General features: G+C 46.3%; 1 protein-coding gene across 2 annotated transcripts in view; it reads right to left on the bottom strand.

The window, feature by feature from the left end:
* Positions 1-22505, bottom strand: part of LOC142746664 (von Willebrand factor A domain-containing protein 5A-like) — a 44325-nt gene extending 21820 nt beyond the window's left edge. The window contains exon 1 of one of the 2 annotated variants that reach the window (XM_075854932.1): positions 22093-22505. The gene's annotated coding sequence lies outside the window, so the exon portion shown is untranslated. Of the gene's footprint in view, positions 1-15726; positions 15985-22092 lie in introns of those variants that run through there. The other variant, XM_075854931.1, reaches the window with a different exon arrangement.
* Positions 22506-23952: the final 1447 nt, after the last annotated feature.

Here is a 23952-nt window from a genome sequence, read left to right as displayed (position 1 = left end):
TGGAAACATTCCTACCCACACTGCTTATGGGCTCGTTACAATGTAAGAGACATGAAGAGACCGCTGGGCTTTGGGTGGCAGTCTATAAAGACATTATAACCTTTTAGGTCTTGAATACTTGACGGTGGTCAGGTCACTGCAGATTGGGGCGGCCTTACAAGTTTTGCTATGACACCACTCAGCTATTTATTACACTTCTGTCTATAAGTTCATTACAGACAGATTGATTTTAATGGGAAACCTGTGAATAAAAAAAAAACCACACTACATGGAATCTAAGGTAACCAGTTCCATTAACCCCTTCCCACAAATGGAGCAATTCAAATTACATTTTACATCCAATAGGACATGATACATCGTTTTGATCGCATTGGCACAGAAGATGTGCCCACACGATCACCCCCAGGAGTTGTTATGACAGAGCTGCACTCTTGCTATAATAGCCGGGGCACTATCTTTTCTGGTTTTTACACTACCAGCATTGGTCAGAACATATAGGAGAGGCCGCACTGCCACCCTAAATGTAGTAAGGGGCGGCCACCATGACAGGTATAGGAGGGAGGTGATGAGGGGGTTAATCTTGTGGTAGGGGAGTATTAGAGTAGAGGGAGGAGTGGGGTGTAGGCAGTTCTTCCTGCTTTTTCCTCATTGCACAGGAAGAAGAGCAGCTAAATCAAGTCGAGTGCCGCATTTTTACCTGTTTTCTTCTGCGGTGATGGCGTCGTTTGAGGGGCTGGTGGAGCGGCTCAGTGTTGCGGCCGAGCTGCCGAATTTTTTTCACCGAGTGTGTCGCGTGCGGGCGGCCTTCGGACAGAGGACGTGGAGGTGTTGGACGATAGAGTGGAGCTAGTTTTGCGACGGTCGAAAACGGATCAATCTGGTCGGGGTAAGCGAATAGGGTTTGCTCTTGTGGGGTTGGCAATGTGTTCAGCTCATTGCATGAACGAGTTAGGGATACAAGTCGATTTAGCGGGACTTCCTTTGCTTAGTCACGGGGATGGGTCTTCTTTCTAGGTTGTTTAGTGCGGTGTTTAAAAGAGGTTTGTCTGCGGTTGGGGTGTCCTGACGATTACTCCTCACATTCTTTCCGCATTGGTGCGGCGACAGAGGCTGTTCGATGGGGGTTGGATGACACTGGGGTGCGGCGCATTGGGAAATGGGAGTCTAACAGGTTCCGCACTTATGTTTGCCTGCATCTAATCTAATGCAGTTAGTCATGGCTGGTTGTTGCAAGCCAAGCAAGCACCACTCATAAGCATTTTAACTCAAACAAGTGCGTGTCTGTTTTTCTCAGAACAGTTCATGCCCTTGTCTAGTGTGGATATTAGGGCATACCTATGTGCATTGGGGTGCCCTGAGGGCCGATGTCTGCCCTGATGGTCGTCAATTTTGGATACCAAGGTAAGGTTTGGAACAGGGTTTTATCCGAATTTCAGATTTATGCGCAGCTGGAGCTGGTTCCTGAGATCCTGGTGCTGCATGTGGGTGAGAACGATTTGGGGGTGCGCCCATTTCATGACTTAGTGAGAGACGTGAAGCATAACTTGTTGTGCTTATGGGCTTTGCACCCCGGCTTAGTCACAGTATTGTCTGAAATAGTGCCTAGAAAAACATGGTGTTATGCACGCTCTGTTGACAGGATTACGAAGGCCCGAATTAAGGTGAATAGGGCAATTTCTGCATTTGTTGCAAGGAACGGGGGAGTGGTTGTTAGGCACAGGGATCTGGAGTCCGGGGAAGGTTGTTTTTGGAGACAGGAAGGTGGGCATTTAAATGAGGTTGGGAATGGACTTATGGAGTTTGGCCCTGGCAGAGGGGATTGAAAGAGGGGAGTTTGTGTGGAAGAGCTCACAGCCTTGAGGTGGTCAATAAAAACTGGTGGGGGGGGGGGGGTGTTGCATCAGGGGTATGTGTACCCCAAAGAATATGTGGAAGGAGAAGGAGGAGACATAGCAAATGTAGGCCCCCTAGGTGGGTAAAAAAAAAAAAAAAAAAAGATACAATGTGGAAATGTACGGAAGACTGCACCCTACCATACGACTTGTAAATGGGCTGTGTCAATATACAGTCTGATACTGTCCAATCAGTGCCAAAATGTATAAGGGCACACCACATTGACAAAGGGTACGTTTACAATATATTTTACTTCCAGGAGGAATAAAAGGAACAACACGACACAGAATTCTAAGAGAAGATGCTCCAGCATGATTTTATGAATACAAGGATTTACAAAAGCAGAAGCAAGGAGAGCTGGCAGGTCCTTTAGGGCGTGTTCACATTAGCGTCAGGCTTCTGACTGCAAACATGGTATTAGCACATCTAACTGAGGGGCATCTTTGCCCAATTTACTAAATAACTACCACAACACACTTAATTTTTTTGCTGGATGGTGATCGGCCACAGCTTTAATTACATTTCTCAACAAAACCGCTTAGCGGCAAACCAGTATTATACGTATAGCTATGAAGCGTTACGCCGGCCGCGGGATTCCCGACTGGCAAGTCCGCCCTCGTAGCTCATCACACCTTCGAAATCTCAAAAACCGCCACGAAGGAGCCCTTGTACACCTACACAGGGTTCCGACCCCCCCCACCCAGCAAAAAGAGTGCCTGCTCCACACCATCTTGTAAACCGCCAAGACTGGGCCTGTGACCCCCTCTACTGAGATTTACGACCTCAGGCAGCACTTGACACCACCTCAAACCCTGGATTCCTCTCCAGGAAACGCCAACATCACGGAAACCAAACACACGGCCTCCATTCGGCTCTTTGCCGCCCAAAATATATAGGAATACCCAAGCATCCATACCGTGGGCTTTTGGTGATCTAAATAAAAGGAACCGAGGCATAACCGCTTGAATGTGAACAATTAACAGGTAGGAAGTGAACAAATAAGTGTTATAAAATTATAACAGATCAGGGCGTATGTATCTTGCAAAACATGCCGAGCGCCAGTCCTATTCGCTGAACCTCGGCATCTGTAAGTCCTGCCTCAGTGGCTGCCACGATTCTAAGTGAATGAGTGCCAAACTGTTGGAGGCACAACACACAGCACTAGGCATAGTGTAAAAATGGCTCTAGTCCCATCTAGACATATTAAAAATTGCAGGAGTTGAGGGCGAATGTGACAATAGGCCATGAGTGAATGAACTGTACCCGGGACTGCTCGTAAAGGTATCCAAACCCCATACCCAAAACGGTCAGGTTTTTGAACGACGTACCCGTATGTGGGCTGTGTTATTTACCATGACATCTGAGTCTTGTAAACCACCTGCCGCCCTCTAAAAAAGAAGGTAGCAGCTCGCTGATACGGAAGGCTCCAAAGAAAGCTAAATTAACCCCTTAATGACCAGCCTATTTTAGACCTTAATGACCAAGCCATTTTTTACGTTTTTCCATCGTCGCATTCCAAGAGCTATAACCTTTTTATTTTTGCGTCGACATAGCCGTATAAGGTCTTGTTTTTTGCGGGACAAGTTGTACTTTTTAATAGCACCATTTTGGGGGACATATTTATTGATTACGTTTTATTAACTTTTTTTTTGGGGGGGGGGGGCGGGAGAATAGAAAAAAAACCTGAAATTGCGCCACACTTTTTCGCGTCTTAAATAAACGGCGTTTACCGTGTGATATAAATAACACAATAACTATTCAGCGGATTGTTACGATTGCAACGATACCAAATTTATATAGTTTTTGTATAATTTACTACTTTTACACAGTTAAAACGCTTTTTTTTCAAAATTATGTGTTTTTGTGTCTCCATATTTGAAGAGCCGTAAAGTTTTTATTTTTTCGCCGATGCGGTCGTATAAGGGCTTTTTTTTTGCGGGAAGACTTGTAGTTTTTATTGGTACCATTTTTGAGTAGATGTGACTTTTTGATCTCTTTTTATCACATTTTTTTTAAGTCAGGATTCACAGAAAACAGCAATTTTTCCATAGTTTTTTATTACATTTTTTATGGCGTTCACCGTGCGGGTTAAATAATGTAATAGATTTATAGTCGGGGTCGTTATGGACGCGGCGATACCAAATATGTGTAACTTTTTTACTTTATTTTGGTGTTTTAATAGTAAAGCATTATGTATGGGGAAAAGCTGGGTTTTTAAAAAAATATTTTTTAATTAACTTTATTAAACTATTTTACTAGTCCCACTAGGGGACTATAATATGCGATTCTCCGATCGCTATTATAATACACTGCAATACTTTTGTATTGCAGTGTATTACTGCCAGGCCAGAAATGCTGATGAAAGGGCGAGCAGGTGCTTTAAATAATAATAGCCACTCCCACTAGTCTTGAGGGGAGTGGTGTGTGGTGCATGGGATGTGTAGTAAGAAATAAATGAATAGTGTGTGTGCAAGTGTAATACTATAAGTGAAATATAGGGGGCAGTAATAAATGAAGTGCCTCAATAGAAATAAATGGATAATGGGGTGCAAGTGAGTGAAACATGGAGGGATAGTGTGTACGTCATGAGGCACAACGTGTATAGCCAGGTAGAAGCCTATTTGTGACGCCTTGATAATTCATAGAGCGGGCTACCCTGCTTGCTATGCCAAACAACAACCCACCATGCTCTCCCAGCATCAGAGACCCGGCTGTGTCCAAGAGAAGCGAATATACATAATGAAAAATACCTGGGGTATTGGTAATCATTTTGGCCAAAAGGACGCAAGCTCGCAATCCACGACAAGGATCCCCAGACTTGCGAGTCCCTAACTCCTAAACTGGAACAGAACGTTCCTGATGCACAAACAGAACCGATAAAAACACAGGGACATATACAAAAACACCGAAAAAGGCCATACTTACAAATGGACACAGCCAGGCCAGAAATGCTGATGAAAGGGCGAGCAGGTGCTTTAAATAATAATAGCCACTCCCACTAGTCTTGAGGGGAGTGGTGTGTGGTGCATGGGATGTGTAGTAAGAAATAAATGAATAGTGTGTGTGCAAGTGTAATACTATAAGTGAAATATAGGGGGCAGTAATAAATGAAGTGCCTCAATAGAAATAAATGGATAATGGGGTGCAAGTGAGTATTACACTTGCACACACTATTCATTTATTATTTCTTACTACACATCCCATGCACCACACACCACTCCCCTCAAGACTAGTGGGAGTGGCTATTATTATTTAAAGCACCTGCTCGCCCTTTCATCAGCATTTCTGGCCTGGCTGTGTCCATTTGTAAGTATGGCCTTTTTCGGTGTTAGTGTATTACTGCCTGTCCGTTTTAAAACGGACAGGCATCCGCTAGGTCATGCCTGCGGCATGATCTAGCAGGCATTCACTCCAGGCAGACCTGGGGGCCTTTATTAGGCCCCCGGCTGCCATTAGAGACACAGACACTCGGCGATCGTATCGCCGGGTGTCGGGAGAGAGAGGGAGCTCCCTCCCTCTCTCCAAAACCACTCAGATGCGGTGCACGCTATTGCGCACCGCATCTGAAGGGTTAAACAGGTGAGATCGATACGAATATCGATCTCACCTGGCAGAGCAGGGACGCTCCCAGCCCTCAGCTGCCTCTAGCAGCTGAGAGCAGGGAGATTTGACGGCTCCCTGCTCTGTTTACTTTATCCTGAGGCAGTGGCGTAAAAAGGCATATGCATCAGAATAAAGCCCGTTAGTGGCCGCCGTTAAAAGGTGTATTGGCGGTCACTAACGGGTTAAAACAAAGTGAAAATAACTCATATGGAGATACGCACACTGTACTAGGCAAGAAATAGTTGGCATAAACTCTCCTCCGCAAATTCCGCACTATTTTCTGGAGAGAAAAAAAAAAAAAAAAAACAGAAGATGGTGTGGTTTTTCCAGCTAGTTTCTGCGGAATTGCTGCTGAAATTTTCTGCAGCAATTCAGTTGTATGGACAAACCCTTAGGGTATGTTCACACGCAGAGTCAAACGTCTCAAAATACGGAGAGGTTTTCAAGGGAAAACAGCTCCTGATTTTCAGACGTTTGAGCAACTCGCGTTTTTCACGGCCGTTTTTGGAGGTGTTTTCAATAGTCTATGAGAAAACGTCGCAAGTAGTGTCCTGCACCTCTTGATGAGCTGTCATTTTACGCGCTGTATTTTGACAGCGACGCATAAAATGACAGCTCGTCTGCACAGAACATCGTAAGGCCCATTGCAAGCAATGGGCAGATGTTTGCAGGTGTAATGGAGCCATCTTTTCAGGCGTAAAAACACCTGAATTACGTCGTGTGAACATACCCCAATACATTCTGCTCAAACAAGACACTATTAGGCTATGTTCACATGCTAAAACAAAGAACGGCTGTAAAATACAGAGCGGTTTTCAAGGGAAGACAGCCTCTGATTTTCAGCATCAAGTGTCTTTTGATGCGTTTTTCTATTGACCCAATGAAAACGGCTCAAGTAGTGACACGCACTTTTTAGGGGGCGTTTTTTTACGTGCCGTTTTTGTAAGAAAAAAAAACAAAAAAAAAACACCCCATTGAAACGAAATGCAGTTTTTCCCATTGAAGTCAATAGGCAGACGTTTGGAGGCGTTCTGCTTCCGTAATTTCTGCTGTTTTTCTGGGCGTTCACGGCATAGTATTCTTCAAGAGGGGCGAGTGCATAACAGGAATTGAATTGTTAGCCATCTTTTGTGCAGTGAGGAAGTAGTACACCTCCCACCTCATACCAGACCGCCACCAACCCATATGAGCAATAAAGCAGACAAATTCTATGTAGAATTTTTTTTTCACCCACTATCACCAGGTATTAAATGGTTTAACAGGTTCCCGACCGCTGGCTGTGTGTGTATGCGTATGTGTATGTGTATATATATATATATATATATATACGGCCAGCGGTCAGGGTCTCTGAAGTCCGCCGTATAGACTAATTACGGCGGCACTTCAGAGACTGTGCACGCGCGATCGCATGCACACAGCTCTATGCCCTGGCTGTTGCTAACAGCCATGGGCACTGGGCAGAATGTCAGGGGCCAATCTTTTGGCCCTTGAACATGTGATCGCTGTGACAACCAATCACAGCGATCACATGCATTTCTACGTATAAAACAGTGCGCACGCGATCGCATGCACACAGCCCTGTGTCCACGCTGTTACCAACAGCTCTGGGCACTGGGCAGAGTATCAGGGACCAATCTGATGGTCCCTGAACATGTCACTGTGAAAACTTATCACAGCGACCACATTTGTTTTATTTTTACTTTTCTGGCAGTAAATGTCCTGCCTCTTTTGTTCTCCTCAAACATTGTTTCAGTTTGAGGAGAATAGACTCGAGAGAATTGCTGCCAGAAGATTAGTGAAAAAAAATAGTTACACTATAAAACATTCTCTGTATAGATTGCTATCTATCTATACAATCTATCCATCCATCTACCTTTCTTTTATTCTATTAGAATAGGCAGGTAGGGAGTATATAATATATATATATATCAATAGCGGTTTATTTTTGTTAGCGGTAGTGTAGATATATATACCAGTTAGTTTGTGTGTTTCATAAAAAAAAAAAAATATAAAAAAAAATTACATTTGTTTAGTTAGTGTTAGTGACGTTATGGCGAGGAAGTTGTTTAGCGCCGAGGAGGCATACGCCATGCTGTGGTCTGAGTCGGAGACCGCATCAGAGATGGAACCGGTTTTGGGCAGTGACGATGATAGCATCACTTCAGGTTCATCCTCAGGGGACGTTGTCCCTGATGCAGTTGAAACTGCAGAACATGAAAGCGCAGGGCCAAGTAGCGCTGTAGCACGGGACAGCCTGGTCCCTCCAGTCCAGGCTCTTGTATGGGCACCTGCCCCATCATTTGGGCCTAGAATCCACAGATTTACTGCCACTCCTGGCATAACCGTGGACAATACAAATTTTGTCCAAATGGATTACTTCCATTTATTTATAACGGACGACATCCTAAATCAGATTGTCCACGAAACAAATTTATATGCCACTCAATATATAAGGCAGAAACCGTCATCCACCCATGCCAGAGATTGGACGCCCACCAATTTGCAGGAATTTAAAAAAAAAAAAAAATTTGGGGCTCACCCTAAATATGGGTATTGCCAAAAAGCCCTCCATTAGGTCTTACTGGTCAACAAGACCCGCCCAAGCCACCCCAGTATATTCTGCAGTAATGCCCAGGTCTCGTTATGAGACAATAATGAGGTTCCTCCACTTCAAAGACAACGCACAGGCCCCCCCCCCCCCCCAAGTACCGATGCAAACCGGGATCGGTTGTTCAAAATTAGACCGCTAATAAATTCCCTGAATAATTTATTTCTGCAACTCTACACCCCTGAGCAGAATGTAAGTGGGGACGAATCCCTCCTCAACTTTCATGGCAGACTTAGCTCTTGCCAATATCTACCTTCCAAAAGGGCAAGATATGGCGTTAAGCTCTACAAATTGTGTGAAAGCGGGTCAGGATATACCACCGCCTTCAGGATTTATGAAGGACGGGACCGCACAATAAATGTTCCTGGATGCCCCCCTGATCTTTCCACCAGCAGTAAGATCGTGTGGGAGATAATGCAGCCTCTGCTTCACAAGGGGTACCACCTGTACTGCGACAATTTTTATTCTAGTGTGCCCCTGTTTAGGCATTTGCATGCTGCAAGGACTGGGGCATGTGGTACCATGCGCAAAAACAGAATTGGTTTTCCACAGCAATTAGTGGGGAAGCGCATGGTAAAGGGGGACTCCTGTGCTTATGCATCTGAGGAATTGCTGGCGGTCAAGTTCAGGGATCGCAAAGACGTGTATGTGCTAAGAACGATTCATACCGCAGGAACAGTGGCAGTGAGGGAAGGGGGGGCAACATCGGACAAGCACAAACCAGTGAGCGTGTCCGAATATAACAAGTACATGGGGGGGTGGATTTAAGCGACCAGGTTTTACAGCCCTATTTAGTAAAGCGAAAAACAAAAACCTGGTACAAAAAAGTGGCCATTTATTTGTTACAGGTGGCCATCCACAACTCATTCGTGCTCTACAAAAAAAACAGAGGCAGAGACACATACCTGGATTTCCAGGAGAAAATTATTGAAGGCCTCATATTTGATGTTCAGGACACCCGAGAATGCCCCCAGTCTGAGGATGTCACGCGACTGACTGAAAGACACTTCAGTCGGATTCCCCCAACACCAACCAGAAGCAACCCCCAGAAAAAGTGCCGCGTCTGCAGAAAATACGGGCACCGCAAAGATTCCCGATATTTCTGTCCCTCATTATTAGATTTTAGTTAATTTGTTAAATATATTTGCCCTACATTACTTTTTTATTTTTCCCCTGATTTTACTCCAAGGGTGAGGGAGGGAATGGGTGGGGGGGGGGGGGGGGGTGGATGTCATGTTTGCTTATTTTCTAAAGTTCATCTGCTGGAGAGCTCCATTTGCATAAACCTGCAATTTCTTATTTTAGAAAACCCATTATACCCCTAGATGAATATTTTGGGATTTCTGCTTCAAGAGCAGATATTTTGGAAGTGTTATAGAAACTCTGTTGAGTTTTGTAAAACCAGCTTTGAAAAAAAAAACGATTTGTGAAATAAGCTTCTTCTATCGTCCGCCCTCCTACATCTCTATGTGATAATAAGGCACACATATTTGGTATCCCCATGCTCAGGAGAAGTGGAAGAATGTGAAAGGAGATTAATTTTGTCCGTGGTCTATACCGTGTGTGAAAAAGCTAGCATAAACTGACGCATTTGCTAAAAAAAAAAAAAAGCTAATTTTATTTTGTTCCATCTTATTCAAGAAACTTTCAGAAGAAAACTGGGTCTAAAAATATGATAAACCCCTTGAAGGAAACCTTGTGGGGTCTACTTGTGTGAATGAAGTCATTTATGGGGTGATTCTAATCTTTCAGCAGCATTACACCCCCCAGAAAACAGTATGCGGCTATAAAATCAAATGCAAGATTCCTGGACCAAAAAGCCTCCTTTTATGCCAAGCCCTGGCACATGCCCGCACAGTGAATAAGGCACACATATTTGGTATCCCCATGCACGGGAGAAGTGGAAGACTGTGAAAGGAGATTAATTTTGGCCGTGGTCCATACTGTGTGTGAAAAATGCTAGCATAAACTGACGCAATTGCTAAATTCTTGCATTTTTTTCCCAATTTTGCCCACTTGAGGAAAAAAATAAAAAATAAAATGATGTATACTGACAAATGCCACTAAAACAAAGCCCTATCTGTCCTTTATAAAGAGTGTAAAATTCAAAAATGAACTGCAGAGTTATAGTCATCTAAAGAAGCGCATAGCAAAATTGTGACATTTGCTCTGGTCATTTAGCTGTAAAACAGCCTAGTTCTTAACCGGTTAATAGGTGAAATGCTGGTGACCGGTTCCCTTTAACTGGTTCCCGACCGCTGGCTGTATATTTACGGCCTGCGGTCAGGGTCCTTAAAACCCGAGCTATAGACTTTTTACGGCTCGGGTTTTAACTTGCTGCCCGCGCGATCGGGCAGCTGAATGTCGGGTCTCCGGCTGTCAGTGACTGCCGGGGACCCTGAGGAGAAGATAGAAGCAGCTTTAGCTGCTTATGTCTTTTTACACAGCGCTCAATGAACGCTGTGTATAGGAATAGAGGCAGCGGCCGCGCCGCTGTCTCTATTCCTCCCGGTGATCATGTGACTGGTCACATGATCGCCGGGTGCCGTTACTTACAGACTGCTGCTGGGTCTTACAAGACCCAGCACAGCCCTATTAGTGACAATCGTCACTATGAGAGGGCTGATTTCCCCTGTAACTGGGGCTGCTGTGCAGCTCCAGTTACAGTGGAAAAACATGGTGTAAAAGAAAAAAAAAAATATATAAAGTTCCCCAAAGGTCTCTTTTGACCTTTGAGGGACAGACCATAGTAATAAAAAAATAGTAAAGTAAAGTGCAAAAAAAAATTAAATACACATAAAATACCCACCCAGAAAAAACAGTTCCCCCCGCCAATCATTGTTGTAACGCTAGCGCTGATCCAATTACTCTAATATAGACATGCAATATATTAAAATTGACGGTAGACAATGGCGATCACAAATAAAAGTTCTATTTTAGGGTAAAACTATGTTACCAAAAAAAAATAGCTGAAACGTAAAAAAGCTTATTTTTTTACTATTATTTTCAAACTTTGAATAAAAATTCTAAAATAGCAAAAAAGTGTATAAAAACGATAAAAAAAAAATGAAACCTGCATTGTCTACGGAAAAAACGTCGCAAAAATCACGTAGTTAGCCCAACAAATAAAAAAGTTATAGCCATTTAACTAACGAGGGCTACAAAGGGCTAAACGATGTCTGGTCCTGAAGGCTCAAAATAGCCCGGTCCTGAACTGGTTAAGGTGTGTAGTTACCAAAATGGGGGGGGGGGGGGGGTTTGTTTTATTGTTTGACCTCAGAGCCATGTAGTAGTGTGCCAATGTTATGAAAAAAAACATCACCAAAATACACCTCAAATGTGCATGGTACTCACTCCTAAGCCCTGGCAAGTGATAAATGCCTCGAGGGGTGTAGTTTCCAAAATGGGGGTCACTTCAGGGCTTTTCACTGTAGTCTGGTACCTCAGGGGTTTTGCACATTTAACATAGAGCCTCAACACCAATCCAGCAAAATCTGCGCTCCAGAGGCCAAATGGCATTCCTTCCCTTCTGAGCGCTGCCATGTGCTCAAACAGCAGTTTAGGACCACATACCTTTTAATGGGTGGGAGAAATTACCTAAAATGATGGAGTTTTTTTCCCTTTTATCACTTGTGAAAATGAAAAATTTTCACTGCTTAATTCCAATGATCTCAGTAAAAAAAACCTGCGGAGTCAAAGTGCTCACTATAGCCCTAGATTAATGCCTTGGGACTGTAGTCTCCAAAATGGGGTCTTCTTGGAGTGGTTTCCTTGGTTTTGGCACCACAAGACCTCGCCAAACCTGATGTGATGCCTAAAACAAAACCTAATAAAAAAGACCCCAAAATTCACTAGTTGCTCCTGAGGCCTGTGTTGCAGTCACTAGGGTCACATGTGGGATATTTCTAAAAACTGCAGAATCTGGGCAATAAATAAGGAGTTACGTTTCTTCAGTAAAAGAAAAAAAAAAAAAAAATAAAAAAATTGTACAGGTCACCTCTACTTTTCTTTAATTCCTGTGAAGCGCATAAAGGGTTGAGACTTTCTAAATGCTGTTTAGAGGGGGTGCAGTTTAGAAGGGGGTTATTTATGGAGCTTTTCTAATATATAGGCCCCACAAAGTCACTACAGAACCCAAGAAAAAGGTTTATAAATGCTCTTGAAAATGTGAGAAATTGCTGCTGAAGTTAAGCCTTGTAACGTCCTGGAAAAATAGTCAAAAAATTATGCAAACAAACTAGGACATATGGGAAATGTGAACTAGCAACCAGTGTGGTTCCAAGCAGATACATTTAAAATTTAGAAAAATGCACATTTTTGCAGTCTCTAAATTTGTGTTTCACAAACAATGTATATACAAAATTTTACCACTAACATGAAGTACAATCTCAGAATCGCTTGGATAAATGAAATAATTCCAAAGTTATTACCACAAACTAAGGCCCTATTCACACGACAGGGTTTTCCAGCCGTGACACGGCTGTTAAAAAAAAAACAAAAAAACAAACGTCACGCGGCTGCAGTAGGAACAATAGACCCCAAATAGGGCTATTAACACTACCGATTTTTTGATGGCCCGGGAAACCCGGCTGTCAAAAAAAATGGGACATGCCCTATTTTCGGCCGTTCTTCCATAGAAGTCTATAGAGCTGGGTAATACACGGCCATCACTGGAATGTGTCCCGAGTGGCGGCTGTGTCTTCCGTCGCTCGCGCTCTCGCCTCCTCACAGTGCGAAGTGCATGTGAGGAGGAGGAGGGTATTTTTTTGCTCCCTGTAGGAGCGGAATCCCCAGCCACTGCTTCGGCAACGCTGTGGCCGGGGATGCCGCTTCAGGAGAGGTCAGATTATACTGTCCATATATGGACACATTGACGTCAGGCACTTTTGAAGCGAAATCCCCGACCCCGGGTGTTTCTGCTCCAGGAGAAGTCCCTGACATGGGGGGGGGGGGGGGGGGGGCTATGTAAAAGGTTCCTGTGTGGCACTACCTGCAAGGGGGGGGGGGGGGGCAGCTGTGTGGCACTACCTGCAAGGGGGGGGGGGGCTGAGTGGCATTATCTATAGAGGGCAGTGTGCATCATTATCTACAGAGGGTAGGGTGAAGCATTATCTACAGAGGGCAGTGTGTGGCAGAAAATGTACAAATGAAATTAATCCAATTTTAAAACAGGCAGGAAAAAAATGGATGCAAAACAGGTAAAAAAAAAAAACAAAAAAAAAAAACTGCCCGGAACGGATGCAAAACTGCCGTTTTTAATCGGCCGACACGAGACACCCTGTCGTGTGAATAGAGCCTAACATGTCAGATTTAGAAAAAAAATAAAAAATAGTAGTTGGCTCCGGCCACGGAATAGTGGCCGAGCTGCAGTGCACAGAGCCAACTGCTTCTGGCTCCGTACATCTCATGATGTGCAACATCCAGTGCCCGCAGGCAAATGGAGCAACCGAACGGTGCAGGGTCATGGGTGTCGGACAAGCACCGATGATATACGGATGACTTATCCAGTGGATAGATCATCAGTTGCCCGGTAGTTGACAACCCCTTTAAGGGGTTAGCTTCTGATCTTCTCAAGTGAGCCTTGATTTTGTTAAATTTTTTTTTTTTTTTTTTTTTGGTAGTAGTTTGTGAGAAATCAGGATAGATTCTAATCTGCTGGCCATTATGCAGTACGTTTGACAGTCTAGCAGCACGTAAAAATGACATCTCTATTAGATAACAGCTTTTTGACAAGGCCGATGAAGCTCGCTGTTGACTTGTGTGCAGTCCTGCGGTTTTTCCCTCCCGCTTTGATACCTACTAAGATCACAATAAAAAGGACTTTACACAGCTTTCAGTGAGTGCCTTTCTAGATAATCATAGATAACTATGACGCTAGGAGCCCGGCTCCCTGCAGTGGTTCAGTCCGGGAAATACTACCAGCATACGGTCAGTGTATCACAGACTGAACACGCTCATCATGTGAATACGGCCTAGAGATCAGGCATCCATTGAAACAAGTAAATGCATACTGCCATTCTACAGAGCACAAGACAGGATTTAAAAAAAAAAAAAAAAAAAAAACATACAAAGTTTGCTTACAGCCACCGTCCTAGACGCAGGAGAAGACAGAGCATAGCTGAGGTATGCCAGGGCCCAGACAGGCTAGCTAACCCCGCCGGCAGAAGGTGCATGCTGGGCAGCATACGGCATTCAGCAGCTTGGCATTCTCCAGAGGCAGCGTGGAGGGACAGTGCATGTTCTCTTAGTCATGCTCCTACCAGAGTCCGCTCTATACTACACAAGAGCGCAGGCTGCTCCTCTTTAGGCCTCCACCACATGCTATTTTTTTAAATGCATTTAAAGTCTCATTAAAAAACAAAAAAACAAAAAAAAAACACGCAGTGTGAGAATCCATTCTTTGGGCCAAGAACTGGGGTTAAAGACTTGATGGTTGGGGGCCCGGTTCTAGATTTTAAATTGGGGCCAAGTAGTTACGCAGCAGCAGCACACCCTACGTTGTAACGGTTAGTATGCGTGTGGATCTCCACTCACACCTCCCAATAGCGACATAACATTAAGGCCGGATTCACACGAGCGTGTGAGTTTTGCGCACGCAAAAAGTCCATTACAGCTCCGTGTGTCAGCAGTATATGATGCGTGGCTGCGTGATTTTCACGCAGCCGCCATTATGACACTGTTTTTATGTTTGTAAACAGAAAAGCACGTGGTGCTTTTCTGTTTTCATTCATAGTTTTGACTACTGTAGCGCGCATCACGCACGGCACACAAGTGCTTCCATGTGCCGTGTGCGGTTTTCATGCACCCATTGACTTCAATGAGTGCGTGAAAAACAGGCAAATATAGGACATGTCCTGAGTTTTACGCCGCAGACATACGCTGCATGAAAATCACGGAAAGTCTGAACTGCCCCATTGACTAACATAGGTCCGTGCGAGGCGCGTGAAAAATCACACGTTGCACGGACATATTATACGTTCATCTGAATAAGCCCTAACTATAGGGCAGTATGTCGGCACTATTTTCTCTGTCATACATACAATTTATGGCCCACTTATTTAAACACGGTTTGACACTGCTGCTTGGGCAATAAGGCCTCATTTAGGAAAACCAGCACACTCCCAAAACTGGTGCAAACTCCTATTTAAAGTGATTTTGCAGGAATAGATTTCCTTTGCCTAAAACACACCTTACCCCCTAAATAATATTGGTACATGATTGTATTAACTTCTGCACTGGGCCCTCAGGTGTAAAACCCATATACTCAAACACAGCCAAAAAGGTGCAAGAACATCCTGTCCCTAAGGCACGGGACCACATCACCCAAGGGGTCTAGCTCTGTATGTGGACGTCTCTAGGATTAAATACGGCCTGTGATAACATGTATAGAACACCTACTGCATTTTGTGATTTTACATGGGACTGCAGGTAACTACTACATTATCTGTACACAGACTTAGCAGTTTTTCTGTAACATTACTTACATTAGACCATCACAATGCATAAAAGAAACAATTCAAAGACAAATTCAGCTCTGCTATGTCTGTAAAGGATATTTTGTGACTATAAAGACAGACAAGCATGATTGACATACAAGATCTATCTCCTGCCTCTATCCTTACCTTGTGCTGCTCAGGATCTGCTCTGCTGGGAGAGGATAGATGTCCGCACAGTATATAAGGTCATATGCTGGAAGGCGGGTGTGTACAATGCAGCTGATCACAGAGCTGGGTGTGTCTGGGAGTCGCAGCACTTATTATACTGCTTCAGGCATTAAGTGGTTAAAAAGGATCTTCTTCTTGTCTTGTAATTATTCCCTTGCACTCAGCTGGTTGTAATCCAGAAGGAAGTCCAGGCCAGAGCAACACACAGACTTTTGTAGAGATTTTCCAATTTTAACTATCAAGCTGCAGTCGAACGGAATACACTGGAGCAGATTTAGGCCTTGTACACACAGTGCAGATTTTGCATGTATTTTTATGAAGCCAAAATCAGGAATGGAACCTAAAGATAAGAAATGTGTAAAGGAAGGACTTATAGGTCTGCTCTCCTGGATCTAATAATAGTTTTGACTTGAAAAAAAAATACATGTAAACCCTTCACTGTGTGAACAAGACATTAGTATTAAAAAGGAGCCATAATGCCTTGTTCACACAGTGCAGATTTTGCATGTATTTTTTTAAGCCAAAACCAGTAACGGAACCTGAAGAGAAGAAATCTATATCTAAGGCCTTATTCACACAGACGTGTCTGTTTTGCACGTGCAAAAAACGCTGTGTTTTGCGCGCGCAAAAGGTCCGTGTGTCATCAGCATATGGTGCATGGCTGCGTGATTTTCATGCAGCCGGCATCATGATGACACTCTGGTTTTATGTTTACAAACAGAAAAGCATGTGGTGCTTTTCTGTTTTCATTCATTGTTTTACTGCTGTTGAGCGAATCACGCGCGGCACCCGGAAGTGCTTCCGCGTGCCGAGCGCGATTTGCATGCACTCATTGACTTCAATGGGTGTGTGCAGAGCGAAACACGGCCAAAGATAGGACATGTCATGCGTTTAATGCAGCGGACATACACTGCGTGAAATTTACTGACAGTCTGAACGGCCCCATTCAGTAACATAGGTCCGTGCGACGCGCGTGAATTCCACGCGCGTAGCACGGACGTATTATACGTTCGTGTGAATAAGGCCTAAAGGAAAGCCTTAAAGGGTCTGTTCTCTTGTGGATCCAATTCTAGTTTTGGCTTAAAAAATTCATCCGAATATGCAGCAAATCTACACCGTGCGAACAAGGCCTAAAGTCCAGGCTACACCTAGAATTTTTGTAGCTACTGATTTATTTGAGCTCTTGAGTGACAGCTGCAGTGCACAAGATTGTACGCAAATCAATGTATTTATTCGGACTGCAGCTGTAGCTTAAGGCCTCATACACTCGAACATAGCCTTGTGCACGGCCTGTAATTGCGGCACGGACGGCCACAGAGTGTTATTCGCGGGCCGCCCGCAAATCACGGACTGTGCACACATTGATTTCAATGAGCCCGGACTGCAAATGCGGCCCGTATAATGACATGTCCTATCGGGACGGGCTCCGGGCCAATGCACGGACCATGGAAACCACGGTCGTGAGCATGGGCCCTTAGAAATGAATGGGTCCGCAATTCACCTGCAGATTTGCGGGTGAGTTGCGGCCGCAAAAACACATTAGTGTGCATGAGGCCTAAGGGTAAATTCACACGTAGCGTAAATACTGCAGATTTTCCACAACAGATTTTGTAGCGGAAAATCCGCAGCATAGTACAGTAGCAGGAAAGTAGATGAGATTGGAACAAATCTCATTCACACGCTGCGTAAATAATAAGCGGAAAAAACGCTCAGAAATTGACATACGGTGCAATTTTTTGATCAGCAGCATGTGAACTGTATTTGGGTTCCCAGGTTCAAATCCAACCAAAGACAACATCTGCATGGAGTTTGTATGTTCTCCCCGTGTTTGTGTGGGTTTCCTCCCAAGAACATACTGTGGAATATGTTGGTGCTGTAACAGAAATAAATAATTAATATGCCTCTGTGTGGGGGCATTATACTCAGGGCCGGCCTTAGGATAGATGGCGCCCGGTGCAAAATGATCTTTCGGCACCCCATCGCCATCATTAAAAAAAAAATACCCCTTAAAATTTTTTATAATGCCCCTTTAGTGCCCCCATACAGTATAATAATAATATTTAATAATATAATATATTACAGCACTTTCAAGGACACAGTATTTTGACCTCTAATTGTGCCCACAATATTATGCCCTCTGTAGTACCCCTACACATTAGAATGTCCACTTAGTGGCCCCCACAGAGTATAGTGCCCCCTGTAGATTTTGCCATAGAGCCTCCCTGTAGACAGTGCCATAATTCCCCACCTCCTCCTTGTAGATCGTGCCATACAGCCCCCCCCCACATCCCCCTTGTAGACAGTGCCCCCAAACAAAAACAAAAATTGTACTCGCCTAGGCCCGTTCCCACGACGAACTGAGCTGCTCCGCCATGGGATCCTTGCGTAGGCCAGCGTGATCCTGTAGCCTAGTACAGAGTTTCCCAAACTTTTCGGACTCGAGGCAGCACTGGAAAAATAAAATTTCCTCAGGGCACCCATACCAAAAATTGTTTAGAGAAATTCATAAAACGGCTAAAAACAAGCACTACAAACACTATGTTCACACAGCGTTTTCAATTGGAGGTGAGAGGTGTAAACCACTTGAAAACCATCAGCCCCCCACTTACAGTAAAATGATCATCAGCCCCCCACTCACAGTAATATAACCATCAGCCCCCCACTCACAGTAAAATGACCATCAGCCCGCCACTCACAGTAAAATGACCATCAGCCCCCCTCACAGTAAAATTACCATCAGCCCCCCACTCACAGTAAAATGACCATCAGCCCACCACTCACAGATTCCCTGTAGATAGTGCCACACAGCCCCTTCTAGGTAGTGCCCCATGGCCCCCTTGTGGATAGTTCCACACAGCCCCCTTATACATAGCGCCACAAAGCCCCCTTGTAGATAGTGCCACACAGCCCCCTTGTAGATAGCGCCACACAGCCCCCTTGTAGATAGAGACACACAGCCCCCTTGTAGATAGCGCCACACAGCCCCCTTGTAGATAGCGCCACACAGCTCCTTGTAGATAGCGCCACATAGCCCCCTTGTAGATAGCGCCACACAGCCCCCTTGTAGATAGCGCCACACAGCTCCCTTGTAGACAGCGCCACACAGCCCCCTTGTAGACCGCGCCACACAGCCCTCTTGTAGATAGTGCCACACAGCCCCCTTGTAGATAGTGCCACACAGCCCCTTGTAGATAGTGCCACACAGCCCCCTGGTAGGGAGTGCCACACAGCCCCCTGTAGGGAGTGCCACACAGCCCCCAGTAGAGACTGCCAGATAGCCCCCTGTAGGGAGTGCCACACAGCCCCCTGTAGGGAGTGCCACACAGCCCCCTGTAGTTAGTGCCACACAGCCCCCTGTAGGTAGTGCCACACCGCATCCAGGTAGGTAGTGCCACACAGCCCCCTGGTAGGTAGTGCCACACAGCGCCCTGGTAGGTAGTGCCACACTGCCCTCTTGTAGGTAGTGCCACACAGCGCCCTGGTAGGTAGTGCCACACAGCCCCCTTGTAGCTAGTGCCACACTGCCCCCTTGTTGGTAATGCCATACAGCCCACAGCCCCCTTGTAGGTAGTGCCACACAGCCCCCATCTAGATAGCACCCCCACCCCTTCCTGTACATAGCACGACTGTAGCTCCCTGAAGGAGCGGAATCCCCGTGTGGCCGGGGATTCAGCTCCTGGAGCGCTCCGCTTGATGTCTCTGTCCATATATGGGACAGTGACATTATGGGCAACTCCTGAAGCAGAATCCCCGTCCACAGCATTGCCGACATTGTGACCAGGGATTCCACTCAAGGAGAAGCTCCTGTCGTCTGTGTCCATTTATGGACAGTGACGTTATTGACTTCTCCTGGAGTGGAATCCCTGGTCACAGAGTCGGCAACCCTGTGGACGGGGATTCCGCTACAGGAGTTTCCCCTGATTACACTGATCATATATGGACAGAGAAATCAAGCGGAGCGCTCCAGGAGCGGAATCCCCGGCCACACAGGGATTCCGCTACTTCAGGGAGCTACAGTGGCGCTAGTAGATAGCCGAGCAGGGAGACACCTCCATGCTTTACTATAGTGCCGTCGCTACTGCTGTAGCAGCCACAGTGGTTGCTTGTGGTGCCGCCGCCGCCAATGGCGGATCATCATATGGGCCTTTCGGGCGGTCGCCCGGGGCCCGAGGCACTCAGCCCCCTTGTAGATAGAGACACACAGCCCCCTTGTAGATAGCGCCACACAGCCCCCTTGTAGATAGCGCCACACAGCTCCTTGTAGATAGCGCCACATAGCCCCCTTGTAGATAGCGCCACACAGCCCCCTTGTAGATAGCGCCACACAGCTCCCTTGTAGACAGCGCCACACAGCCCCCTTGTAGACCGCGCCACACAGCCCTCTTGTAGATAGTGCCACACAGCCCCCTTGTAGATAGTGCCACACAGCCCCTTGTAGATAGTGCCACACAGCCCCCTGGTAGGGAGTGCCACACAGCCCCCTGTAGGGAGTGCCACACAGCCCCCTGTAGGGAGTGCCACACAGCCCCCAGTAGAGACTGCCAGATAGCCCCCAGTAGGGAGTGCCACACAGCCCCCTGTAGGGAGTGCCACACAGCCCCCTGTAGTTAGTGCCACACAGCCCCCTGTAGTTAGTGCCACACAGCCCCCTGTAGGTAGTGCCACACCGCACCCAGGTAGGTAGTGCCACACAGCCCCCTGGTAGGTAGTGCCACACAGCGCCCTGGTAGGTAGTGCCACACTGCCCTCTTGTAGGTAGGTCCACACAGCGCCCTGGTAGGTAGTGCCACACAGCCCCCTTGTAGCTAGTGCCACACTGCCCCCTTGTTGGTAGTGCCACACAGCCCACAGCCCCCTTGTTGGTAATGCCATACAGCCCACAGCCCTCTTGTAGGTAGTGCCACACAGCCCCCATCTAGATAGCACCCCCACCCCTTCCTGTACATAGCACGACTGTAGCTCCCTGAAGGAGCGGAATCCCCGTGTGGCCGGGGATTCAGCTCCTGGAGCGCTCCGCTTGATGTCTCTGTCCATATATGGGACAGTGACATTATGGGCAACTCCTGAAGCAGAATCCCCGTCCACAGCATTGCCGACATTGTGACCAGGGATTCCACTCAAGGAGAAGCTCCTGTCATCTGTGTCCATTTATGGACAGTGACGTCATTGACTTCTCCTGGAGTGGAATCCCTGGTCACAGAGTCGGCAACCCTGTGGACGGGGATTCCGCTACAGGAGTTTCCCCTGATTACACTGATCATATATGGACAGAGAAATCAAGCGGAGCGCTCCAGGAGCGGAATCCCCGGCCACACAGGGATTCCGCTACTTCAGGGAGCTACAGTGGCGCTAGTAGATAGCCGAGCAGGGAGATACCTCCATGCTTTACTATAGTGCCGTCGCTACTGCTGTAGCAGCCACAGTGGTTGCTTGTGGTGCCGCCGCCGCCAATGGCGGATCATCATATGGGCCTTTCGGGCGGTCGCCTGGGGCCCGAGGCACTCAGGGGGCCCATTGCAACTATGCAGCGCACTTGCGCTGCTAACTGTCACTGCAGAGAGAAGGTGCAGGCAGACCAATTCGGGGCGGGCTTAGCCGGGATAGTGAAAGTTACCTCTCTACATAAATGTGCTCCGAATTGAAGGCTAAAGGGCCTTTGATGACGTCGTGCCCATGTGACCCCGCCCACCAATCAGGTCCGTCTATCACAGTGAAGGAGCAGAATATCTGCAGGGAAGAAGGCCCGCCCACCAGTCAAGTTTTTACACAGAGCTCCAGGCTGGTGAGTGCTTTTCCAAACCCCCATCCCTTCATCACTCACTCCCTCCATCTGTTCATCCCTCCCTTCATTCCTCCATAACTCACTCCCTCCCTTCATCACTGCTGTGTGTGATGCTATCTACAGGGGCTGTGTGTGTGATGCTATATACAGGGGGATGTGTGTGATGCTATATACAGGGGGATGTGTGTGGGATGCTATATACAGGGGGATGTGTGTGGGACGCTATATACAGGGGGATGTGTGTGGGATGTGCAGAAACCACGAGGAAGAGCTTCCCAGGAGGATGGGAGCAGTAGTGAAGTGCACGGTGTATGGCCTGAGGTATCTGTAGGAATCTCTACCTCTCCTCCCTCGCTCCTTCTCGGGCTGGCACAGTGACAGGGGGGCTGCACTATGGATGATGGTGGTGATAGTCTTTTCCCCCGTAGCAACTCCCGTGATGGTGGTAGTAGTATGTGTGCGCCTGGCAAGGTGGTATGTGGGGTGCCCTTGATGTTATGCAGTGCAGGGACCAGACGACACAGGGGATTTGAATAACTCACGTTTACTGAAGAACTTTATACAGTCTTCCAAAATGGAGGCACGTTATCTTCTGTCCACTTCAACAGTTGAGGGGAAGAAGGGACCAGTGGGTGACCAATGAGGGTTTCAATTGTCCAGCTATATCTAGAAATCATTCACTTTTCCAGCAGCGTGTGTAATAAATGAACTCACTTTTCTCAGTGATGAGGGTTGTAGTTGAGTGACTTGATAGACACTTCTTATATTAATTGTGGCGTGCGGCAGAACCGGTAACAGCGCCAGCAGGAGTTCTGAGGCCCAATATTATATAGACTTCTCCTCAGAAACAGACAGACAGCTTTTCAGCTAAATAATACTTGCTGTGGTGATGATAGAGATGATATGCTGGTTACAATCTCCTTACTGTTCCTCCTCTTGCATTGGGCTGCAGGTGCTGAGACCTGTTGCCAGTTGAAAGGATTGTATTAATCTGCTGTGTCAGAGCAGCTAGCAGACATGTCTGTCTCCTCACAGACACGACCCGACTCCTCTGTGTAGACTGTGAGGGTATGTTCACACGGCGGGGGTCCGTAACGGCTGAAATTACGGGGATGTTTCAGCCTGAAAACATCCCCGTAATTTCAGCCGTACCGGCATGTGCAGGCGCTTGAACGCCGCGTCAATTACGGCCGTAATTAGCGCTGCTATTCATTGGAGTCAATGAATAGCGGCTCCAATTACGGCCAAAGAAGTGACAGGTCACTTCTTTGACGCGGGCGTCTAGTTACGCGCCGTCATTTGACAGCGGCGCGTAAATATACGCCTCGTGTGAACAGACAAACGTCTGCCCATTGCTTTCAATGGGCAGATGTTTGTCAGCGCTATTGAGGCGCTATTTTCAGACGTAATTCGGGGCCAAAACGCCCGAATTACGTCCGTAAATAGGCCGTGTGAACATACCCTGAGACAGAGTCAGAGTGAGGCTCTAGGGCAGTCGCCAGGCTCCACCCCCTTTTCAAACAATGCTAGATGTACAATGCACCCTCTAGTGGCTCCCCACTGATACCTTCATCCTTCTCTTCAGCTGGTGAACAGCACACTGTGTGAAAAATAATAAAGACATGTAAAACACATACAATGCATGACATACAAATAACAGGGAACCAGAAGGGTATCTTCTGGGATGCTGCATACTCCCGGACTTAAGACAAGACGTCCTCGTCGTTTTCTTGTATATAAACAGCCTAAAAGATGTAAAAAGGGTTAACATGAAATGCAAACATCTTAATAACATTGTATTCCTGTATTCTTGACTCTCGAAGGGGGAATAGGGGCGAAGATTTCTTCTGTAACAGTTGGAAGATGAGGGGCAGAAGTCTCAAGTCAAGATGAGCGGCAGTGTCCAACAGTTTATGGCACTTAGGATATGAGGGGCTCTGGTACGTCAGAGTCTATGGGGATATTCCCTCTTGAACGTAACAAGGGTTGGTAGGCTTCGGCCTAACTTGGATAGGAATAAATGAAGAAATGAAGAAGGGGCTCTAGAACATAAGAGTCTTTCTTGTTCCCTACTTGCAATTATATTCAATCCCTATAGCGAACTGGTTTCACTCCTTTAGTGGTTCTCTCTGATCTCCTGACAGGTTCAGGTACAACAACAGCAGGTACATGATGTGATCTGTCCTCTGTGTGAGTTGTAGACACTGTAGGTGTAGGATCAGGTGCAAGGAATGACAAAATTGGGGTAAACCACCAACTCAGTGGGTTCTTTATGTCCAAGTGTTGCTCTTGAGTTGAGGACTCAGTAGTTGTTGCTTCAATAGCTTCAGTTACTTCTGGTAGATCAATTGCAACTGGTTCTCCAATTGATATTTCCTGTTCAATGGTAGGCAACTGTTGAT

The sequence above is a fragment of the Rhinoderma darwinii genome, chromosome 1 (assembly GCF_050947455.1).
Source record: "Rhinoderma darwinii isolate aRhiDar2 chromosome 1, aRhiDar2.hap1, whole genome shotgun sequence".
NCBI lineage: Eukaryota > Metazoa > Chordata > Amphibia > Anura > Rhinodermatidae > Rhinoderma > Rhinoderma darwinii.
Note: the sequence above shows the minus strand (reverse complement) of the source record. Positions and strands in the feature narration are given on the sequence as shown.